At 37.9% G+C, this 25,557-nt stretch overlaps 1 protein-coding gene and 1 long non-coding RNA gene across 3 annotated transcripts in view; one reads left to right on the forward strand and one right to left on the reverse strand.

Moving 5' to 3' along the window:
* The window catches only part of LOC105481754 (KLF transcription factor 12), a 618,039-nt gene that overhangs the window by 31,148 nt on the left and 561,334 nt on the right, over nt 1-25,557 (forward strand). The gene's annotated exons all lie outside the window — the stretch shown is intronic.
* LOC105481753 (uncharacterized) overlaps nt 1-25,557 on the reverse strand; it is a 39,377-nt gene that overhangs the window by 915 nt on the left and 12,905 nt on the right. The window contains exons 2-3 of one of the 2 annotated variants that reach the window (XR_987168.3): nt 17,557-18,485; nt 322-13,581 (exon numbers count right to left, since the gene is read on the reverse strand). This is a non-coding gene — a long non-coding RNA (uncharacterized lncRNA). Of the gene's footprint in view, nt 1-321; nt 18,486-25,557 lie in introns of both variants that reach the window. The other variant, XR_011614723.1, reaches the window with a different exon arrangement.

Genomic DNA, 25,557 nt, shown 5'->3' on the forward strand with positions numbered 1-25,557 from the left:
GCAAGAAAAATTCTGGAGACTAAAGCAAGCAAGGTGAAAATTCAACACATATATTAACTCTACATAAGAATTTAATAATTTATGCAAGTTGCATTTTTAAAAGCAAGCTTCTATCTCTAGGAAAAATTCGATTATTCAACATGTAATTTGAAAGCAACTAGTTAGACTATAACAGAATATAGAATTATAATTAGAATTAGAATTATATTCAGGTCACATGACTTCTTTGCTTAAAACCTCCCAATGGTTTCCCGTATCTCTCAGAGTAAAGGATTCATAGTGACGTTGAAAAGCCTAAATAACGTGACATATATTTCCTACCTGACTTCATTTTGTACTGCTCTGCTCCGCCAATCACTCCACCTCACCCACACTGGCCTCCTTACTGGTCTGCAAACAACACACAAAAGTTCAAATTACAAGGCTTTCATATTTGTGGTTAGCTTTGCTTTGAACAATTTCCCCCAAAATCTGCACATGGCTTTCTCCGTATCTCCTTCAGATCTTTGCTCAAATGTCACCTTCTCAGTGCCTTGCTTCACTAAAAGTATGGAAATACTAAGAAAGAAAATACAACTGCATCTGTAATCTTGGGGTGTAAACAGGCTCCTTAATCAAGACTCACAAATCACTGATTAATAAATTTTACCACATAAAAATTAAAAACATCCAAATATGGCAAATGGAATTTAAAAAATTGACGAAGTGGAAGAAATATATTGGCAACATGTGCCAAGGTATGATTTATTTCCTATGAAAAACTATGACATGTAAGAGAAATAACAACGTAACAATGGGTAAAGGAATGGCAAAGAAAATGCTTACGCATGCATAAAGACAGATCGCCAACATGCATGAAAAATATTCAACTTCAATTTAAAAAAAAAGAGAAGTGAAAAACAAAGTAATGAGCCACCAAACTAGCAAACACAAAAAGAATGGTAATATACAACATTGGCATGAGTGAGAAGAAAGACTTCTTTCTTTTTCCCCACACAGTCACTAGATTCATAAATAAGTACAATTTTGGTCAAGAGTAAGTTGGCAATATGAGTAAAAATATTTAAAATATGCTTACCTTTTGACCCAGGAATTTCACTTCTGAAAATTGGTCATAAGGAAATAATTAGGAACAGGTGGAAAGATTTAACTACAAAATATAATAAAATGGTAATGTGCGATCTTAGCGGTAATAAGTAATGTAAGAAGAAGCACTGCAATATTTTTCTCTTGTTGATGAGGATAGAGAAAGGAGACTTATGAGCTGATTATATGTAAATAAGCCTTAGGTCTTTTTTTTTTAAGTGCCATCTGGAAGTGGCAGCTGTATTGCATCTTCACTAAGGCTAGGAGAGGAAGTAGTGGGCTTAAGCTTCCACATAGGGATTTAGGTTAAATATAAGAAAAGTATTTCCTTACAAGAAGATTTGTAAACATTGGTATTGGGTGAAGAAGGAGGTGGTATAATCACATTCCCTGGAGGACTTTCCTGGAGAATAGATTTTTATCAAATTAAGATGATTTTCGGTGCATGCCTCAAGAAGCAGAGTTCGGTGTCTTAAGTTCATGTGCCAGTCTTCTATTTTTAATTACACTATGATGTTTGATCACTGAATTTGTGCATTGTGTGGCATGGGTTCATATTAGAGTAACTGTCCCTTCATCTCATTAAAATAATACTTAGAATTATTCTTTATTACCCAAATGAAATAGGTTTCTCAGTAAGAATCAGGGTGGAAGACTGTCTTCAACCCACCAGCTGCCATGCATTACATAATCCTTGTACTATTTGAACTCCTTTGGGTGATCTTGGCTTTTCCCAGAAAGCTGTGAGTCTGAAACCAATTTATCAACCCTCTAAAAAGTCAAAAATATTCCAAGTGCACTTCTCAATTACAGTAGAAACAAGCTTTCTAGTTTGCATAACTCATTCGGGTTTATTATGATTATTAATTTTATTATGATATTTTTACTGACTATTGCAGACTCAGATTACAGCAAATATTAAGCACAATTCTATTAGAGTATAACAGAATTGCACACAACCATTGCAAAGTTCTAATATAAAGAGAAAACTTCACAAATATGGAAAAAAGATTTGTACATGCTCAAAAAAAAAAAAAGCTAGATGTAAAGACTATTACAGGAATAGATTAACATTAAGTCAATTCTAATCATTTTTCAAGGCAGCACAGATACACTTACCAAAGGAACAAATGAGCCTAAGGAGAAAAGAATATAAATTGCTTATATGGAAATTAGAAGGGATATTACTGTATTATTTACAGCTTAAAGAATCACATTTTCATATTCAATAAACTTCAAATATCCTCATTTTTCAAACAAACAAAATCTGGCATTGTTTCTCTAGTTGCATCATAACTATATGTCACAAAATAAGGAATTCTGTAATGACTTCTTAGTGATTATTTCTATGTTTAGATTTTTCCAAGCAGTAAAAGGAAAAACTAAAATGAGCGCTATTTGAAAGGATGCTAGTAGAGCACACCCCTACCAAAAGGAAAAGAAGACAGCGTTTGTGGTTTCCACAGCCCATTTGACCCAGTCCGCTTAATTTATTTTAAAGCAATGTAGTTTCTCCTTAGGTCCTTGCCTTTACAGCTGGTCTATTCTTTTTAAGCTTTTACTTTTATTCCTTGGACACAACCTGGTTTATCTCATTCAGAATACCAGGTACCTAGCATACCAAGGTCTTTTCTGTCTACAAATCAGACCCCTCCTTGGCTTCAGGAAAATGATATTTCTTGAGTTTCCTAAACTCCACCCTGAAAATATTCTTTAGATCACTCACTCTCCCTTCCAGATGTATAGCCTACTTCTAAATATTTAAGATTTTACTTTTCAAAATTTCCTTTATTTTTCCCTCCCTAGTGGATGAAGAATTTATTCTTGTTTCTTTCAGCGCTTTGTTCTCATGTTCTATAAATGTTCTATGGCATTCTGCCTAGTCCCCTCCTAGGTATGTGTTACCACCTGACACTGATCCTTCTTTCCATAGCTTCAAACCTAATGTCCGAAATCTTATCTCAGGCCCTCTTGTGTAGACATATTCTCTTCTCAAAGACTTTAATATGACAACTATCATACAACTTGTAACATTTACGTTTGACTCAGTAACGCTGTGGCTTCTCAATCTATACAATTATTTTTAAGCTTTGCTACACCAACCTCCCAGATATTTTAACTTTCCTCTTCAATGACAATCCAAGAAAGTGACTATCGCAGGAATTTCCAAGAAAGGAACATCAGGGAAGTCTTAACTTTATTCCACATGTATGTTTAGCCTTTACACATATAAATACTTACTAAATTGACTATTAATCTTGAAATCAACTGTTAAATTGGTAGAAGTATAAGTCCCAGACTAGAGAGCAATTTATATGACAAGAGTAATTATAAGTAGCACATTAGAAGTTAAAGAAAAAAATGTTCCAGTTTTCTTTACAACCCTGATTTTTATTTATGATGGCAATATGTACAGCAAAAAATAAATAAATAAATAATAAGCTATTTTGTCAGACTCCCTTGCAGCTAGGGCTGGTCAAGAAACACAATTCTTGCCAATAGATTGCAAATACAAGTCACTGAAGGAGTTTTCAAAAATTTTTTTATAAAGAGCTGACTCCACTGGCATGAGCTCTTTGCCCCTTGCCCTTCACCCTTCTTGCTAGCTAGAGTCTGGTCTCCATACCCATGGGGCAAAGAGCCATCCTGAAATCATGAGGACGACAACAAACATTTGAGGGGAAAGAGAAGCCTGGATCTCTGATGACACTGTGTATACCATACCTGGCTTGCCTACCCTCACACTTTTGTTATGTGAGAGAAAAACTGATCCCTTTTTATGCCACTGTATTTAGTGTTTCCTGTGGCTAGTAGTCCAATATATCTTTAACTGATAGATATAGTTGGCAAAAGCTGGATATGAAATTTTTAATAAACAAACAAATATATTTTAGGAAGATGTGTTTATCATTGAGAAAGTGACTTTTCTTTGGAGTAAAAATTAAAGTATAGATGCAACAGAGTCATTCTTTTTTTAAGAGGCTCTTCTGCCTTACAAATGTCTTCCACTATGATATGAAAAAGGTCCTTCCATTGTTTTACTTTTTTACTGTCTATTGGTCATAAGTTTGCTTAAGGAAGAAGAGAAAATTAGGGAATTAGAGAGCTCATATTAATATCCAAGGCTTATTCTTAGTTTCTACTAATGCTTAAGCATAATTGCCCTTTTCCTCCTTAAGCTTTATGTTGATTGCAGACAACAGAAAGTTACTCTAATTTAGCAGTCCCCAATCTTTTTGGCACCAGGGACTGGTTTTGTGGAAGACAATTTTTCCATGGACAGGGTGGGAGGGATGGTTTTGGGATGAAACTGTTTCACCACAGACCACCAGGCATTAGTTAGAGTCTCATAAGGAATGCTCAACCTAGATTTTTCACATGTGCAGTTCACAATAGGGTTTGTGCTCTTATGAGAATCTAGTGCCGCTGCTGATCTGACAGGAGGCAGAGCTCAGGCAGTAATGCACACTCAACCACCACTCACCTTCTTCTGTGCTGCCCAGTTTCTAACAGGCCATGAACCGGTACCCAGCCTGAGGATTGAGGACTGCTGCTCTAACTAACCTAAGCAAAAAGGGAATTTACTGGAATATCAAATGGCTCACAGAATTGACGGGAAAGCCAGACCCAATGCAATTCTAATCCTAACTACCCAGAGTGAGGTCAAATCTCACAGATTAAGTGCATAGTCCATGACACTCCCCTGACTTCAGATACCAACCCCAAGCTCCAGGGTTCCCAGTCTACCTGCACATCTACTCAACCAGCTACAATTTTGGAGATTCCCACTACACCCTCAATAATTTGCTCACAGAACAACTCACAGAATTCAGGAAAGTGTTACGATCATTTTTTTGTTACAAAGATTACAAAGCTGTACAGCTAAATGAAGAGATGTATATTGATGGTCAAGGTTTGGGAGGTCCCAAACACAAAGTTTTCCAAACACAAAGCTTCCGTGTCCTCAGGATGCTTCACACTTGCAGCACAATGATGTGTGATTGCCAACAGGAAAGTTCACTTAGGCTTTCAGTGTCCACAGCTTTTATTGAGTTTTCTCTATGTAGCATCATGGGTTGAATCATCAGTCATATGACAGAACTAAATCTCCAGCTCCTTTTACCTCATTGGATGTTAGGAGGTTGGTATGATACCATATCGAGCAAAGCCCTAACCCTCTATTCATCTGATTCGTCTTTTTGACACGGCCAGCCCAATCCTGAGTCATCTCATTAGTATAAATGACCTAGGAGTCTGCCATGAATCACCTTGTTAGCATACACTATCAGGTGTGATCTGAATGGCTCATCATGAAAAAAAAGACACTCCTATTACTCAGAGAATTCCAAGGGTTTAGAGGCTCCCCCTAGTAAACAGGACAAAGGCCAACCAAGTTTTATGTTATACAGTACTGAAGAACCAGGCTCAGGAAATTAGTAGGAACCAGAGTTACAGTCAAGACCTCTCCACTGGAATGGTTATCTTAGGACATGACTGCCACCTCCAAAGACTTCCCTGGAACTCTCCACTGAGATTACCACAAACAGCAGATAGCACTGTGTACACTGAGTACCAACAACACTAATGTCACCTCAAAATGACCAGATATTGTCTAGATTCTTTGTGTCACTTCTCCCACATTCAAAATCCCTTGCATGAGTGGCTCATTATCCAAATTTAGACCACACACACACACACACTAGCTCATGAGAAAGACGAACATTTATGCCACGTGGACTTCTAAGGTGGAAGTAGGATCTTGCTTGAAATAATAGAATTCCTATCACATAGGAACTTGAGTTCCTGGGCAGCAAAAATATGACAAATACCCCTAAACTATAACTCTTTCACTAATTAAAATCTGTATATATCCTTCTCTCAAAAATCTGTTTCTGCCAAATATAATGATATCGTCTCTTACATAATTGAAACACATTTTTTTACTCCTGCAACAAGGAGACCATCCAGAGTCCCATTATATACAAATCTAAATACACGTGTTGGCTCTTTAGTTACGACCTATTCTTCTCTAATTTTGCCTCCATCACACATAAATATTGTTCAGCCTGTGAACTCAATATGCTCTATATGAAATAGTGGTATAATTGAGCAGGAAATAAAAGGTAGATTAGTTAAATATGTAACTATATACAAAGAGAGATAGAGACAGAGCAAGTAAAATAATATAGAAGTGACTACACTTCTTGCTTATGAAAAATCATGAAGACAAATATACCTTCCTCACTCCTTCATTTTGTGTCCCCTTTGCCATCAGCCAGCACAAAAACTGGTTGAATAACATTAGCTCTGGGATAATCCAAACCTTTATTCCTGAGAATTCTAAGTCTTAGATGATCCTACTGTATACAACTAAAGTCACCTTTAAGCCATTTTTAATTTATTGCTGTACTTGGCAATGCAAAGATCTTCCCCAACCCCACTTCTGTCTCAGTTGATTCTGTCCATTCTCCTTTCTGCCTCCACTGTGAACTCGCAACTCTATTTTTCTTCAGTGTCAGGATTAATCACCCCAGACAGCACTATAATCCCTCTTTTTAGTATATTCAACTCATGGTGAAGAACCTAAAAAGACCAAATAGCTGTCTCAGCTTCTAACTCAAAAGAACCCTTGTTACAATGCCTGGTGGATGCATTCATCTCTTGCTTACTAAATCCTCTAAGCCAGAAGTGTTTGGAGTTAGCACAATTTCTAGGGCACATTATGAGCTGTAACCTGAAAAGCATCAAATTTTCTATCATCCTTCTTCTCCAGACTCACATATTATCTATCTCTGAGAGAAATCATTCCATATGCTGCTCTCCTGAACAGGCTTTCCAATCTCATAAGGAGATCTCCTAAACGAAACCGTAAGAGATCCTCCAATGCTGTAAGTTAGCTGCTCTGGGATAACAGGGTACATGATAAAACCAATTATCCCATGACCAGCAGCACATTACCTGATTTCACTCACAAAATAACAATTTCATGGCCAGAGAAATGTTGGACGACATATTCTGATGAGCTAAAAGGTATCTGTTAAGTTCATAATTAACAGTGCTTCTAGAAATACAATAGGCAGAAAAAATAAATCCTGTCCATATCCTTAAGGTGTTTTTCAGTTGGCACAAATACTTGATGTCCCACTAAAAAAAGTAATCACCTTGCCCAAAGTCCCACCCAGGTTCTAGCTCCTTAGCTAAAAGTGGACTAATGATTCTACTGGAAAAATTGAGCCCTCAGCATTAGTGATAGCAAAATAATATAGAGAAGTCTCTCCTTAGTATATTTGTCCATTTGGCTGTTGTAACAAATTGCCGTAAACTCAGTATCTTAAAACAACAAAAATCCATTCTCTCACAGTTCTGGGGTCCAGAAGTCAGAATCAAGACATCAGTAGGACCTTGTTCCTCCTGAAGACTCTAGGGGAATCTCCTTTCTTGCTTCTTTCAGCTTCTAGTGACCCCAGGTATCCTTCAGTTTTTGACTACATAACTCCAATCCTGCCTCCATCTTTTCACATGGCCTTCTCTGTGTCTCTCTTCTCCTCCACTGCCTCTTTTTAAAAAAATTAATACATAATAATTGTACACATTTGGATGTACATGTGATATTTTAATATATGCATATACTATGTAGTAATCAAATCAGGATAATTGGGGTATCCACCACCTAAAACATTTATCATTTATTCATATTTAGAGCCCAAATCTTCTCTTCTAGATATTTTTAACCATACAATAAATTGTTGCTAACCATAGTCACATGACTGTGCTAACACTAGAACATATTTCTTCTCTATAACCATAATTTTGCACCCATTAACCAACTTCTCTTCATCCCTCCTTCCCACTATGCTTTCCAGCCTGCAGTAACCATGATTGTACTCTCTACCTCCATGAGATCAACTTTCAAAGGTCCCACATATGAGTGAGAACATACAATATTTGTCTTTCTGTACCTAGCTTTTTGCACTTCACATAATGAGCTCCAGGCTCATCCATGTTTCCATGAATGACAGGGTTTTCTTTTCTGTGGCTGAATAATATTCCATCCTGTATATATACCACTATTCATCCGTTGATGGACACTTAGTTTGCTTCCACATCTTGGCTATTGTTCCATCTCTTATAAGGGTACTTTTCGATGGATTTAGTAGCTACTCAGGAAATCCAGGTGACCTTGTCTCAAATTCCTTAACCTTATTAGACCTGTAAAGGCTGTTTCTCAAATAAGGTCATATTCACAGATTCTGGGGATTAGGATGTGGGCATATCTTTTGGGCACCATCATTCAGTCCAACACAATGGGTTTCACTATCACCATTGCTACGTAATTCATGAGATCTTTATGCAAGCATGAGGAGAATGGGCAAGGAGACTGACTAACATCTAGAGAATGGGTTATCATATCCTGAACCTGAAGAGACTCTTAATAAGCATTCAAATACTACATTAATATTTTTCCACTCTGAGAGCATTCAGATGGAAAAAGATATCCACTACCCTCTACCAAAATAGTCTTGTTACTTCTAAGTTTCTGACTACCTGCTCAAATTATTAATCATTACCCACTGGTTTTTGTTATTACTTAACTCAATCTATGACTTCTTCCAGGCAAATTAGACAACAGGTTTACTTCCCTTTAGGACCAGCATTGAATTAAGAAGTACAATCCCTTACTATAAGTCCACCAATGCTGGCCCCAGGAAATTGGGAAGAAGCATCTGTAAACCAAGAGTTATCTATCTATCTACATATCTATCCATTTATTGATTTATCTGGCATCTCAGGCTACTAACTAGTCACAGGAATCCCTCCATGAGGCCATTGGGGTTGAGAGAGAGCAGCGGGGTAGCAGGATGATACCCAGGAAGATGACAATCCTCCTTGTACGATTTAACATATGCATTTAAGATTGGCTTGGAACCATTCCTCTGTGTGTGTGTGTGTGTGTGTGTGTGTGTGTGTGTGTGTGTGTGCAGGCGCATGGGAATGTGTGGATTTCACTTGATGGAGTACTGCTGTGGATTCCTCACTTTACTTTTTAGCGAATGAGCTTATGATCGGTTCATAATGGGAAATTCAGATCATAATGCCAGGCATTTAGTCTCTACCAAGGTCCAGTAGCATTTCAAGAGTTGTTTCTCAAAATAGGACTAGTTACTTGCTGGAGAGGTCATAACTTTTATTTTTTTAATGACATTAGAGGTCTTGACTGTGAATTTACTACTGCAGCTCCATAAAGCATACCAATCTGCTACAAACTCTTCAAGCTTCATTGGATCTGCTGGATCATATGGGCTGCCAGGTAGAGTTGATTGCACTGCAGCCTGGACTGATTGCTGGGAGCTCTGTTGATATGAGTTAGTGAGGAGACAACATCTGGAACAGCAGCTGCACTTGGAGGCACCACCTAATTAAGCTTACAATAATCCACACTCATTCTCCAAGACCCATCTGTCTTCCCCATCAACCTAATTGGAGAGTTAAATGGAGCTGCGATAGAAATGACCACAACCTACCATTTCAGTCATTGATGGTAGCACTAATCTCTCAGATTCTATGGGAATATCCTACTGCTCTTGTTTTTTTCTTTTAGTAAGGAAGGTAAGATCCAGGACTTCCATCCTTGTTCTTTCCTTTCATAACAACTCTTATTCCTGAGTTAAGAAGTAAATGTGAGTATTTAGCCAATTGCCTAAAATATCTTTTCCAAGAACACACAGGAAATGAAGGGAAAGAGAAGAGGATGTGTCTGTAGGTCCCTGTATGCCTACAGTGAGATGGGCTTGGGTCAAGACTCTATTTATTACCTGAACATAATACATTTCTAGTCTGACCATTGAACCACAGTGCCATTTTTCTATATTAGAAATGTGTAATTTGAGAGCCATTATCTTAAAACAACTGAAAGGTCTACTTATATTCTTTTCTTCAGAATATACTTACACCAGAAAATGACCACAGGTCTAGAAATAAGGTAATGACTCTTTCTTTTGGTAAGCTTTATCCTGAGACATGGTGATTTTATGCAAATTTATTAGGAACTTTGTGAGTTGCCTATATATCTCAGATCTATAGACTCCATGATCAATAAATCAGTGTTAAATATCTATGTGTCTCTATTAGGGAAAGCACAAATAACTAGCCTCTGGAGGTTAAGTGCCTGACTTCTGCACCTGCCCTTCTCAATCATAGGATCTTTCCAATCTCCATTGTAATCAGACAGACTATTTCAATATCAGTCCCTCCCATCAATATCCCCAACTGACAAGAGAAGCCACAATCACATTTTTGTAGGTATTAGTAGTTCCCTCACTGAAGTGTTTCTCAAGGTCTTAGCAAAAAGATGGTCATCTATGTCTACTTAGGCAACATAGGAAGTAGATGAGATTCATGTTTTAAATTCAGTCATTTTATTTCTTTCTAGGTACTATTGTAAATAATTTATGGCATCTTAATTTTCTTTAGCATGATCAATAATCTATACAGCTTCCTGTATTAAAAATACCTTGCCCTCTCAGTGAATCCAGATAATTGCACTATACGAAAAAAAATAGACTAACCTAAAACTACATTTATTCACTTTTTGGTTAAGCATGTTTGGAATTTAATAAGACATATTTTCCCCTAGGTATTTTATTATACAAATTGTTAAGTATATTTATTTTGTATTTTTTTGTATTAAACTATTACAAAGTTTGACAACATAAATTAGTATGCTGAAATCCAACTTCAGTTACCAATTTGAAATGAAAATGGGGGGAAGAGGGTTAGGATCTGAAGAGAACTGGCTTAAGAATGGGAAGGACTGCCTCTTACAACAAAGAAAAGGGTTTTTACCTGAGCTATTTTGAATGCATCAACTGGCAAGGGAAGCTTTAAAAAATTGGGTTTTGTGGCTATTTCAAGTCCTTCAAATCCTCCCATATATCCCTATTTTAATATTCAGAATGTCACTCTGTCCCATTTAATATTTTAACTCTCACCAAAGAAGCTGAAGAGGGGATAAATAATGTGTTAACTTGGAAACCCAAGACTAACCTTTGTATTGATTTTTTGGATACCTCATCTCTACAGCTTTAAGAGTCCAAATACTCTGCTAGCATCATCAGGTAAAGTTCTCTAAGCTTCAGTTTGTGACCCAAGAATTTAATATTTGAAATTGTCATTCTTTTTTTAATCCAAGCCACTTATTATGTCTAAAAGCAGCCCCTCACATGCCCAGTTAATTTTTTTCAGCTGTTGTTCAACATCAGCAAATTTATACCCAAAGCCTGATCTTCAATCTGCACTGGATTCCAAATGATGACAGGAAAGTTAACCGTTTTGTCGTTGCTTACCACAGTCTGTCATCCTTCAATCACTGACACAACTGCATTTTCACTGCTTTTAACCCTAATTATGCCAAGTACAATCCCAGACTTCCTCCTTTTCCCTGAGATCTGGTATATAATCTGCTCCTGGAACCAACTTTCATACTAGTCAAGATTGTGGCTGCCTAGAAAAAAAACAAACCTGGCTATAAAGCACCCAAAATAATTGAAGGATATTTATTATATACTCCAAAATCAATAAAAGGCCTGAAGGACGAGATTTTTAAGTGGTCAAGAATCCATGGAGTATCGTACTAGCTTAGTATAGCGTCATAACCAGACTTGAGGTGATGCGATAGACAGAGGAAACTTTTTTTTGAGACGGAGTCTTGCTCTGTCGCCAGGCTGGAATGCAGTGGCAAGATCTTGGCTCATTGCAAACTCCGTCTCCTGGGTCTAAGCAATTCTCCTGCCTCAGCTGCAGAGGGAATTTCTGTTCATCCTTGACTCCCATTAGCTTGCTCTGAATGAGAAGAGAAAATTAAACTCAGTATCTTACAAGAAGTGTGGAGGAGGCTATAGACAGATAAATATTAGTACCATATTATTGGATGAGAGTAACAGGTTGAGTGTCACAAGTAAGCTGACAAATACTTTAAAAAGCAATGATTTCAAACCCAATTCTATATGCTCTTCTACTGGGGCATATACTCACAGAAGTCAGAGTCTTTATCTTATGGTTCCTTTAATCTCTTGCTGCATGCAATAGCAACTTAAATGTGAATAAAATCCTTAATACTGTTTTCTTCAATTTCCCTTAATTTTTGATGGGTTTGAGCAAGTTAAACTACCTATGTGTAATTTTTCTCAAGGTTACTATAAGTAAAAAGATGTGTACAAGGAGCATTACATTATTTTTTACATAGCTATATGAGTTAAAAATGAAAAGCATTTTAGTTAGAAGTATAAAGAACTTATTTTAAATACTTTCTCTCTTTTATAAATGAAAATGTCCTTGTCTTTAATAATGTTCATCAATTTGAACATTCCTTTCCTTTTATGTCTTGGAGCTGTTAGAAAGTATTTAGCTCTGAGGCTGACATTTGGTATTTTTACTGAATTTTATCTTATTTTCAACTGTATTTTCAACCTTTTAAAATACTATGAATTATGCACACTGACTGAGAACCAGGTAAAAAAAATTATGAATGCATATTTGTCAATAACATTTGGGACTCTGTGATATATATATACTATTATTCCAAGAGGTTGCCTTCCTGAGGTCCTGAGTCAGGATCATGCAAGTCTTCTATGGAAATACATTTGACCCTCTACATCGGTGGGTTCCACATTCAGGGATTGAACCAACTGTGGATCAAAAAAAAACACTCGAGAAAAAATTGTGTTTGTACTGGACATGTACAGTCTTTCTTTCTTGTCGTTACTCCCTAAACAATACAGCATAACAGCTGTTTACATAGCATTTACATTGTATTAGGTATTACAAGTAATCTACAGATGATTTAAAGTACACAGGAGGATGAGCATAGATTATATGCAAGTACCACTCCATTTTATATTAAGGACTTGAGCATCCTCAGATTTTGGTATCCAGAGAAGGTCCTTGAACCAGTTGCTCATGGATACTAAGGGACAGCTATTCTTTCTTAGCATTTAAAACTGACAATTGCTTTTGTGCTTCCTTCAAATTTCATGAAGTTATGACGTCTCAGGCCATCGGTTCTTCCAGCCGTTATTCACAAAATATTGATCCAACCTCCTACAGCTACAATTATGAGTGGTGCCTTTCACAATGTTGAAGATCAACAATACCTCTAATCGCCTCTCATTTGTTCAATTCTACTTGACAATTTCTCTGAAAATACCTCAAGTCACTATTAAAGATGCATTTTACCATCAACCATGATACTCTAACTGTGTTTTCTTGCAAGCTGATTATTTACACCCCTTCCGGAAGCCACAGTCTTTCAAAATTGTAGACAAGACCACAAAACACATGACAAAAAGAGAGGCCCCAGTGCAGTGACCCACACACACTGCAGAGCACACTCAGCTTGGGACAGCACAGTGCAGCTCTCTCTGAAGGTGAGAATTTGCAGCATGGTAGGTTCTTGCTCAATGGGTCGGCACGTTCATTTGGTCATGAAGCCCTGGATGGCTAAGAGCGTACAAGAACATTCAGCAAGTACAGAGTTTACCAGGGTACTACTACACACACGTTTGTGTCGGCATGTGCACATTTTTTCAGAAAGATGTTAGAGACAAATGGCTTCAAAGCAAATCAATGCTGCACAAAAAAACATAAAATCAGGCACATCTAGATTTCTGTATCCTTGTTAATACTTGTGTGTGTATACATATATATTTGAAATGTCTGCAGAAAATGTTAAAAGACACTGAAATCTAAATCATGTATATCTGTTGTGTATGTGTTTGTTCATATACAGTCTTTATATGTTGTTCAAAGATGGCCTATGTAGCCTGTAACTTTATCACATACTTTTTTTTCTTTTCTGTTTTTGAGATAACATTGAAGAAAAGCCAACAGGCTTCTACCCGATTTGGTTTGAATAGAATGGGTGAATGAAATTTCCTATCATACTCTATCAGGTGCTTCAGCCAAAGCACTTTTATTTTGAAATACTTTTTTATTTTCATGCTTCTGTTTAGAAAAAATTCTGCGTATGTATTTTGGAAATTGCATCCATAAACAGATAAAATAGATAGATGTGAAGATAATTTTCTTCTATTCTGCTTATTCTCTAATTATAGTTATACCAGTGAAGCACAACACATTTCAGAATAGTTTTCTTCGGTGATTATTGATATTATTCTGTTAAACACTAGGTCTTCTCAAAAGTGTCACTGATATTTTAATACATATTGATCTCTTTTTAATTTTTTAAAAATTTCAATAGTTTTTGGAGAACCGGTGGTGCTTGGTTACACAGGTAAGTTCTTTAGTGGTGATTCCTGAGATTTTGGTGCACCCATCACCTGACCACTGTACCCAGTGTTTAGTCTTTTTTCCCTCACCCTCTCACACTCTTGCCCCTAAGTTCCCAAAGTCCATTGTATCATTCTTATGCTGATGAACTTGTTTTCAAAAAATTTAGTTTGCTTTTTTCCTTTTTCTCTCACCTACATTTTTCTACAAAATTAATGACTGCAAATCCTGTGTTTCTTTTTATTCTTTAAACCAATTTGTTTTTCTTGGTGTGTTTGTTATTAACACCAATTAGCACACATATCCCCAAAATTTTTTTTTTCCTAGCATCCTACACATTTACGATTAGTGTCTATTTTCAGCACCTTCATTACTCTTCCAAATCACAGGACCTATTTTTTTTTATTGCTTTTCCATTTGAAGTCCAATTTTATTACTTAGTACCTCTCCAGCAATTAATTCACTCATTTTATTTTTTTTTTATTTTGTTTTAGAAACAGTGGTTCACTCTGTCACCCAGGTTGGAGTGCAGTGGGGCAATCATAGCTCACTATAACCTCGAACTCCTGGACTCAGGCAATCCTCCCACCTCAGTCTCCCAAGTAGCTAGAACTACAGGTGAACCACCATACCCAGCTAATGTTTCTGCTTTTTGAAGAAATGGTGTCTCATTAGGTTGTCCAGGCTGGTCTCTAACTCCTGGCCTCAAATGATTCTCCTGCCTCAGCCTCCCAAAGTACTGGGATTAGAGGTATGAGCCATTGTATCCTGCCTGATTTACTCTATTTGAATTGTTGCTATGTGTCACGTGAGAGAGAACAGCATGCTCCAATGGTCCAAGTAAACTCTTACCAAAGCGTATACCTCCGTGCAGTTACCTCCGTGTGTGTGTGTGTGTGTGTGTGTGTGTGTGTGTGTGTGTGTGTATTCACTTTACTAACATTTTGAAGCTCCTACTGTATGAGGTACATTGCATATAGCACTCCAGAGGGGATGCAAGAGAAACAGCCTCCACCTTTAATGTATTTATAAATTCACTAGAAAAATGCTTGGAAGAAGTAAAATCAATTATTCTTTAAAATGTTAATCAGTCCCAAATGGCATAGTTTATTTATGCAATGCTCCAGCAGATTTTTATCAATGCCTACTATGTACCAGTAGGCCAGGTCTAGGAGTGCAGCAAAATCATGGTATCAGGCCTCATGGCCTTTGAAGTGTGTCTGGATAGCTAATAGTGAACAGAAACCTGAAATGTGGTGAGCATTACAAAGGACAAACCTTTTGGAGCAGGTAACACAAAAACTCATCCTAATCATGGGGATTAGAAAAGGCTTGCTTGAGTCACTGATGTTTACACTAAAAAGATTAATAACATTGAGTAGATAAAAGGAAAGAAGTGGAGAACAAGGACTGCATGGTTGTAGTACTGGCTAAAGAAATTCTTAAATTGGGATAAAAAAAGGCATTTGGAAAGAAAGAAACCCTAAGAGGGGCATGCAATTCAATCTAAAAATATATTTTTAAAGGATTAACTATGTTTTCTGTGAAAAATTCTGTGTACTGGGAGGGACATGGATTAGTGAAAATGACTGAGGCACAGATTCCAAGTAGAAGAAACACCTTAGCAAAGAATGGAAGGCAAAATTCTGTGTATATTGGCTTGACCACAGAAGAGAAGCTAAGCAGGAAAGGAGGTTGCACAGAAATGAGGAAAGTCAGTAGGACCTTTACTATCTAAGAAACTATGTTCTAGAAGGTAAATGCAAAATAAATGAGAATAAGAGGAATTCGAGGCTACAAGGGGAATCCCTGGGATATTGCGAGTGTTATTGCCTGGATTAGGGTAATGCGGCAGATGCTTGGTGCCCTGCCCAAATCCCCTTGGCATCCCATTCCCATTTCCATACACACCACCTGCTACCTACCACAAGCATCTGTGACTCTCCACCCTTGGGCTTTCTCTGGCCACAGAAGCATGCCTGGTCTATCTGGGGCACACGCCAGAGGTTTGGGGAGGTTAATGCCCTTAACCAGTGAAGGATGGAAATTAGCTGATCGGTACCCTAGTTCTCTTGCCCCAGCAGAGGGGGACAACTCTAGGGCATGTTCTACTCAGTCCTCCAGCAGTCTCTTTCAGGAGAGAGCACCGGGACCTTCTATTAGCTTTCTTCACTTCTCTGTGTTACTTCTCTACTCTCTTATCAGTCTTTCTGGGATCGATTCCAAAAAAACTGCTTGCATCAAATCCTGGTCTCATAGTCTGCTTCTGGGGAAACCCAGTCTGAGCAGTGAGTTACTAAGAAAATTGAGGAAGAGTGGGGAGTGTTTGGAGATAGTGATGAAGAGATATTCCCTCATTGGGTGTTCGACCTATGAATTAACTGCCCATCTCCATCATATACATCCAACTCCATGTTCCCCTGATAACAAAGATAACGCTTCTAAGTTACATTCTGTTTATCCACTAAATGCAGAGTTATGGATCACACCAATACTGTCACATGATCCCGCATTTACAAAAATTTGCAAAAATACAATTTTTGTGTTTTACATTATTGAGTCCTGGGTTATTAATCTCTGCTTGTTTTGGTTACCACATCACAGTGAATGAGAACCCATAAAGTCAGGATATTTCAACATTAATAAAGACCTAAAAGACACCCAGGCAGAACACTCACTTTATAGGTATGGGAACCGAGACTTAGGGGAAAGAAATGACTTCAGCAAAGTCACACAGCTGGTGACAGGAGGCCTGGGAATAAGATCCGGTTTCCCTTTCTCTCTGCCAATTTCACCTTATACATAGCTGTCTTCCAGCAGGGTCAAACACCTTCGAAAATAATAGGAAACTTTGGTTTTACCACATACACACACACACACACACACACACACACACACGGTAAGAAACCAAGATGAACCACTTTGAAGGAAGTTGCTCTTAGTGTTAACAAAAGAGCAGATTTTAGACACAGAAATCATGATTCATAACATTCAAAAACTTGTCCTCTTGCCATGTTTGCCATGTTTTTTTTTTTTTTTCTGGATTGAAAGATAATAGAAGTAATGTATAGGAGAAGCAGTTCCCTACCTTCTGGTAATAATAAGATATTTATCTAAGTGACCTTTGTTATTTAATACAGAGAAGACTTTTCAAGTAAGACAGAAAAATAACTGATAGCTACTTACCAAAACACCACTCACCAGAATTTAGAAATGAAAATAAAACAGGGAAAGATGGGTTAGAGCTGAAAACTTCTAGAAAAATACAACAAAGACAACAAATGTTGCACCAGAGGTTGGCAAATGTTAATACAGTTGTGTTGTGGAAACTAATTTGGGTTCACAAAATCAGATGTGTAGGAAGCACATCATTTTTATAATTATATAACTGAATTAATTTCCATATCAAGCTCACAGTCCCCCAGGTGACAAAACTTAATTTCCAACAAATCATGTCCTTGTGCCAAGGTTGCCTCTAAGTTTCTGGGAAAGCTTGCAATGTGCTGGAACATCAGCAGGAGAGGGGAATGAACTTTGGATCTAGGTTTTCCATCCGTACATGTTCCTGCTCCATCTGGCTCACACTGACCATCAAGCTCTTGCGGTCAGCTGAATTTCGGTGTCATGTTTGTACCATTTTCCTATGGCTGCATGGGAGAATGGTCTGCTTCTCCTCGTGCCGTGCTGGAGAGTACAGGGACTCTCAGGAGCTAACTCAGTCCACTGGCCTGGACACCATTCATGACATTTCATCTGCTCCTGTGCCATGGAAAAATTCAGGAAACTTGCTGTTTTCCCAAGCCCTCCTCAGAAAGGCAGCACCAGTCTCTCCTATAGCTCAGATGTCCAGCCGCTTCCAGGTCCTGGGACTCAGGTCATGGAGTACAGGCAGAGAGTTTCCAGGAACAGCCAATCTCTAATTCCCTCTCCTTCCCCAGCCTCTATAGCTAGGAAAACTTGCCCTGACTCATTACAGATTCTTCCAAATCTTGCCTGTGTTTTGACTGCAACTTTTGACAATTCTATAAGGCAAAATGTTCACTCTGTTTTTTCTCTCTGTTTTGGATGCCTCGTGGGTGAGCTGCTTAAGTAGAGAAGATGTCACAGAATAACAACTGCAACAACAAAAAAAGTAGAAGATTAATCAGCAATTAATATATGAAAATATGTCTTCAGGGACAGTGACACAAAATTTAATTATTCTTCTACCATTTCATGTGTAATATAAGAACAAACAGTGATTAAAATTGGGACTAGTGAATGACAGTGAGTCTCCGCAAACAGTAGGCCATTTCCAAAACAACATGGCAACAGAGAGGAAAATCTTAAAAACAAACTCTACTCAGAGTTTTCCACTAATGAAAGAAAAGCTTAATGCTGATAAACTTACCCCCTCACCACCACCACCACCGATGTGTTGAAGTGCTAGCTTTACCCTACCGATTTGCCGGTGGGTTGAAGGGCTCATTATCCCACCCACTGTAACTTACCTATTGATGGAAGTGTCTCCTATTGATCATTTCATTTCAATTGTTTTACTCTACCAATCCCTAATACAGTCCAACCCAGATCCACAAGTTACTCAACTTTTCATCTTCACAACAATGAGATAAACGAGTTCCATCTCCTTGATTTGAAATGTACAAGAACAAGACCCACAAAGCACAACAGTGGCTGGGCTGGGACTGGAATTCAGTTGTCTTTATTTTCAGTTATGTATTTTGTTCTATTTTGTTCTGTTTGTGTTGTTTATTGTTTTTATCCACTGGGCCATGCTGATTCCAGTGTTAGCCGATATCAAGAGATGTGAGCCAAATATGTCTTAGCCTTGAAGCAGTTCATTCCTGACTTCTTTAGGGTAGTAGGCGTCATCTCAGTCATCTCAGTAGATGATGGCATTTGATTGGAACCTAAAAACATTTTATTTGAATTTTATGGAAATATATTTGTCTCCTCAGTAAGCAGCAGCAGTCAGTAGATAGAGTTAGTTCTCCTATATATAACAATTTTATTTAGCAAGAAAGCATTTCTTAGAAAATAATTTCTAGGCCAGAGACACAATTTTAATTAAGTAGAAACCATTCAATATAATAGAAGCTGCAAATAACTGTTTTGTGAATATCCTTCTCAGGTCAAAAATAATTTGGTAAAACAACTTCCTGAAATTATATCCATTTTAGGTCTCACTACATCATGCAATTGAAAGCTCAGTGAAATTCTGATTAGTAGCCTGCTGTTAAATGATACCACATAAAAGGCAAAATGTCATTTAATTGATAAGCAACTAAAAACTTAACTAGGCTATATACCCTAAGCAAATGAGTATACATCAAAAGCAATGATGTTATATTTCTTCATTTATCTTAAAATTGCACTCTGGCACATGCAATGTGCTGAGTGAAGTTTGTCTTTGTACCCAACACCTTCCTTCTTTAACTTGAAGAGAGGCTCAGTCCCTCTTATTAACCAGTATTTATGGAGCACTTACTTGGGACAAGTTGCCATGCTAACCATTATGGGGTCTTAAAATGAATAATAAAAATGGTCCCTTCCTTAAAGTATTAGTTTACTAGCTATCTGTTACAGAAGATTTTTTTTAATGCTAAATTTCTAAAAATAAATACTAGACATTAGACGGGAGTATTGATCAAGGCTCAGGCAGCCAACCTTTGAGGCACCAGTCTTTTCTCCAACTTTCTTCTAATTCCTGTCGATCTTAGCTGATGATCACAGCGGCGGCCATTCAGAGTGAGAAGAACTGTTCCCTCTTGAGCTCTATGTCCATTTACAGTCACCTCACCTTTTCTTTACTTATTCAGAGCACAACTGAGGTAGAGCCTGCATATTTCAGCGAGGTTGATTAATAGCTAAGGAATAACAAAAGAGAAATAAACACACACACACAAACACAAATACAAACACAAACACACATACATGCAAACCATGGCATGCGATGGTGTGATTTAGAGCATATATGTGTTTATCCTCAGCTTGGGGAGTCACTTCCTTGTCTAGCTCCGAGTCTCACATCACATGGAAGAGGCTACCTATAAACTTTACCACCTTAGAAGCACAGTTGAGAATTTCTAGATTCAGCAGGCAATGGACAGAATGGTTGTGATCCTGGGCTTTGAGGTCAGTTAGAAATGAGTTCAAAACCCAGCTTTGCTATATTTCTGTGTCGATTTCAACTGTAAGTATCTATAATCCTCTGAAATTGCATTAATAATGCTTGCTTTATTGGGTTGTTTTCAGCATTTAAAGAAATAACAAGTACTTGCCACATCACAGACCATAACTGCACGATAAGTGGTATTAATGTTATCCTCATTATAACAATGATCATGTAAAAGCATAAGAGATAGCAAGACCCAAGGTGAATGGAGTTATCTCTTGCTTACCTAGAGCCTGCCATCAATATTTTCATTTTCTGTCTCAGGGCCTATTTTATCCTAGTTAATTGGTACCAAGAAAGTCTACTCCAATCAGTAAAGATTATGTGGACATTTAGCAGCAGCACTACTAACAGGCAAAAACAGAATAATCCACTCAATAAATAAAAATACACAATCCTGCATGACATATACATATATGGAGTGCATATAATTTTGCCTGAAGGGTTAAACAATAATTAAAAGATATTTTAAGGCTTCACATAATTAAATAGCAATCAAATATACAAACAGCTTTAAGAGAGAGGAAAAGAGGAAAAGAGAGAAATTGACAAACATGATTTTTTAAAAGACTCCTTGGTCACATAAGTTTTAGAAATTCTGGTTTAAAAACATTAAAACTTTCCTCTTTTAAGGCTTCTCATAATCTCTAATAAGCTAATGTGCATTATGGAGCTCACATAGTGGGTACATAATTTGTAGTGTTTTCATAATTTATGTAGGCTGGACTTTTGCAAATGTGTCTCACTCTTTGCTACAGTTCTTTGGAATATATTTTGAAAAATACTGGTAAATTTGAAAAAGTATTATTATTCTAGCAGATAGATAGCTCTATGGGTTCTAAGAGGCTGGCAAGTTTTAATGGGAAAGAGGTTTTAATCTCTTTGAAGAATGGGTAGGACAGAGCATTCAACATCAGAATTAATAAATTGATACATAGCTAGAGATATTTTTACATATTCATTTATTTATAACATTCCCTTTTCATTTCACTCATACTTTTAATATCCACAAGGGATTTGAGGTGGCTCCCAGAGGTATATTTACCCCTCACAACCACTTAGCTACCACTTCAAAATAGTCCTTTACATTGCATGGTATAGTGTAGTTTCAAAGTCTTCACATGCAGGATTCTCAGAATATGATGTGCTTAAGAATGTTGCAGGGAGGGGTGTGCAATCTTGTTGGTTCTCAGCCTGCAGTCAGATTCCTGGACTTTTAGCAAACATCTCAGGTTCCTCTATGCAGGTAATGTTAAGACTATACTGTTTTTAAATGTTGCTTTAGATTAACATTATTTTAAAATAATAGCTAATCAAAACTCTATCTTATTAAACTCTAAAAGCATAGATATTTCTCTAGAAATACAGATGACAAATGGATGGATAGATGACCCATAGATAATAGATGGATTCCAAGGGTTTAAAGATGATAGATAGATGGATAGATAGATAGATAGATAGATAGATAATAGATGGATTCCAAGGGTTTTAAATACATAAGTTATAAATAGGGATAATCTAGACCAGATATTTCTAGGGTTTTTTTTTTTTTGCTGGAATAATTTGTCCCTGCAAAGAGGTGACTCGAACTTCTAACTTATTTATTTCAAACTGAGAAATAAAGAAAGGACGAAGGGAAGGAAGAAAAGGAAGAATGGGGAAGAGAAGGGAGGATGGGAAGGAGGAAGAGAACAGTTGGTAGTTGTCTTTAAATATTTCTATTTCATTAAGGTAGTTTAAAGGGAAGAATTTGTCTTATATAATCATAATTAAGGATAATAAATAGTTTGATTTAGAGCCACTGAGTTCAATGCCTATAGAAAGTAATGGTTAAATCTCTTAGAATTATGGCAGCTTTCGTTTCATTATCTTTAGTGGCCAACCCCTCTCCACCTGCTCTTCCAAATAAGGAACATGGAATCTAGGTGCTGTGATATGCTGAAGGTTGTAGAGGCAGTTAGTGACAGTGATAGGGTCAGTCTTTTATGGTGACTGTTGGGTCCTAGCCAAAAGCTGCACATGAGCCTGCATCTAAGAACAGTGGGAAAGAGGTATACCTGTAACAAAGCCTGGGGTCAAGAGTTAACCACATTTCTGTGGCAGGCCCTGCAGCTGGACAACAGCCTAAGTCATAATGTGTGAGGAGCAGGTAAAGTCAGCTGACTTGGCTGGCAGCCCCACCTAAGGGTTCTTGCAAGGTGAAGCACAGCAACCAAAACTGTTCTAGGGTAAAGAAGCTTTAGGTCAATAATCTATATGTCTAGTTTCTTAACAACCAAGGGGTAACTAAAGAAAAATAAACACACACAACAAAACAACATGGTATAAGATGGTGAGGCTTGCATAGTCCTTGGGGGAAGTGGTGCCTGCCCGTGTGAATCAGAACCACAGCTGTCAAGTTCAGCCTGTCCCAGGCCGATCCCAACATCCCCTAATGATTACCTGCCATCTGTGTTCTCAGCCACACCCATCTGGGCACCAATAACTGACTCAGCCTAGCAGAATTAGAAGCTTTGACCCTGCCCACTTGCAAGTGGGGTCTGGAAACTGTCCATTGCTGTCTTAAGTCATACAGCCTGGAGGTCAACTGAATCCTCTGTGCCAGAAAGAATATTACATTTCAAGTTTCCAAACTAACCCTCATGTCACAGCCAGCTTGTCTAACTGACCCTTTCGAAAGTTCGAGTTTATAATGCTGGGTTTCTCTTGCAAGCAACTTCTCCATGGTAGGGAATCAGGAACCTATCTCTGAATGCCAGTCAGCCAACTGGGGAGCTGAATATTTCTCACCTGGTGTGGGAGGGTAGGAAGATGAGGATGGATGGGAGAATGTTAATCCCAGAGGAGAGGAAGGTGGCAAGGAGCAGGAAGTGCATCAGGAACTTAGCACATCAGACCTCAGCAGAATGCAGGGGTCCAGCCACAATGAAGTTCTGAAAAGTAAAAACCCATTCTATATAAAGTGAAAATTAGAAAATCACAGAAGATCGGCTGGGGGTGGTGACTCATGCCTGTAATTCCAGCACTTTGGGAGGCCAAGGTGGGCGGAATATTTGAGGTCAGGAGTTCAAGACTAGCCTTCCCAACATGGTAAAACCTTGTATCTACAAAAAAAAAAAAATAATAATAATTAACAGTGATGCATGCCTGTAATCCCAGCTACTTGGGAGGCTGAGGCAGGAGAATAGCTTGAACCCAGGAGGTGGAGGTTGCAGTGAGCTCAGATAGCTCCACGGCACTCCAGCCTGGGTGATAGAACTAGACTCCGTCTCAAAAAAAAAAAAAAAAAAGATTACCAAGAAAATTACTCAGTACAATGAGTTCATGAGATTCATAGCTGGGTGATTTACTCGGATATGACAGACACCAGACTCAGAACTATGGTAATGAAGCTTTCATTAAACTTGTAGCCTGGGGCAATGTCAGGACAGGCAGCAGGCATGGTCGTATCCAGGGGATGGAGATCCTAGGCTCCCTTGAGAAGAACTGGGAAAGACTGAGACTGACTTTAATTTATGGTGTTAAAACTGCAACACTTTTCGTTAATTATTCTTTGAATGTTGGCACGTTTTCTCTACCACTTTTGGCACTTCTATCTTTTTGCTGCTTTTTTGAGGTAATGATTAATGCACGTAATGGTTAGAAAAAAATATAAAACTATGCAATGCTGAGTTCATTTTTATTGCACCTTGATCTTTTTTTTTTTTTCTTAGGTATCTTCTTATAACAGTCTTGATCTTTTTTTGAAGTTTGATGTAATAAGACCATCAGTCATTGGTGTGTTAGACATAATGAGTGCCTGACAGATGTAGCACAGAATTGCTGGAATCTCTTACCAAAAACAAGGTTAAGCTTCCTCACCAAGAAGCCTAGCTCTGGCCTTCTCTGCCCCTACCCATTCCCTAAGGCTGCCTCCAACATTCCCTCCAATAGTCTCATGGTTCTAACCTTTTCCTTTTTGATACCCTTCTTCTTCAGCCTCTTTTTCCTCCTAAGTTCTCCAGGGTTCCTTTCTCCACACCTTTCTCCTTTCACCTGGTGTTAATTCTCGTCCTCATCCTACCTGCTGATGACCTCAAAGACTACGTTTTGCATGATTTCAAAATCTCTGTGGAATAATTTGACAGTCCTGCCATCAACATTTTTTACCAACTAAAGCATGAAGGAGATGGATCTACTCCTTTTCTTCAAGCACATAGCTGTGTGTGTGTAGAACTCTTGTCCTCATCGTCTTCATTCCCTGACAACTACTCACACCCTGAATTCCTCAATATTCCCTCTCAAAGTATGACTCCTTCCACATATCCATCCATTTATTGATTGGTTTTCTATTCATTTGTCCCTTTTGTTTTGTCTTGTCATAATGACCCTTCACTCCTCTTCCCAAAATGAGTACCTCAGATGTATGTCATAAATATATCTCAATGTGTCTTATTACTGAGCCTAAGATTGAGCATCTCCAGCAAGACTATTTTGGTTACAAAGTTTGGAGACTGTTGAGTGACCTGATTACTAAAGAGAGAACTGGAAATCAAAGCACAAGGGCAGAGTTCCCACCTGCTGCCCTGTCCCCCAGTCTCAGGAACTTCCAGAAAGTGTCCACTGACTCTGTTTACCTCATCAGGTACTAACTGAAGAAATGACTCCTCATGATATTCATATATTTAAAAATTCTCCAAGGACCCCACAGAGCATTCCTCAGTTAAGGACTCCTCAAAACAACAGCAGGGAACACATTGTTTCAAAAGCATTACTTACATATTTTTTTAAAACACCACTATCAGAACTTTCTGGTTCCATAAGTTTCCCTCAAACAGAATTATGGTTGATGAAAACCAAATTTTAAAAGTAAGAAACCTTGTCGTTTTTCCCCAACTCTCACATACTGTGTTGATGCTCCTCCTACCCACCCACCCTTATCTCAATCCATCCTTAACCCAAGATGTTTGTGAGAATCCCTGAGAAGCTTGTGATCCAAACTCATGATCTGGACTTGCATACCCCCAAAGCAC

This window comes from Macaca nemestrina, chromosome 16 (assembly GCF_043159975.1).
Source record: "Macaca nemestrina isolate mMacNem1 chromosome 16, mMacNem.hap1, whole genome shotgun sequence".
NCBI classification, from domain to species: Eukaryota; Metazoa; Chordata; class Mammalia; order Primates; family Cercopithecidae; genus Macaca; species Macaca nemestrina.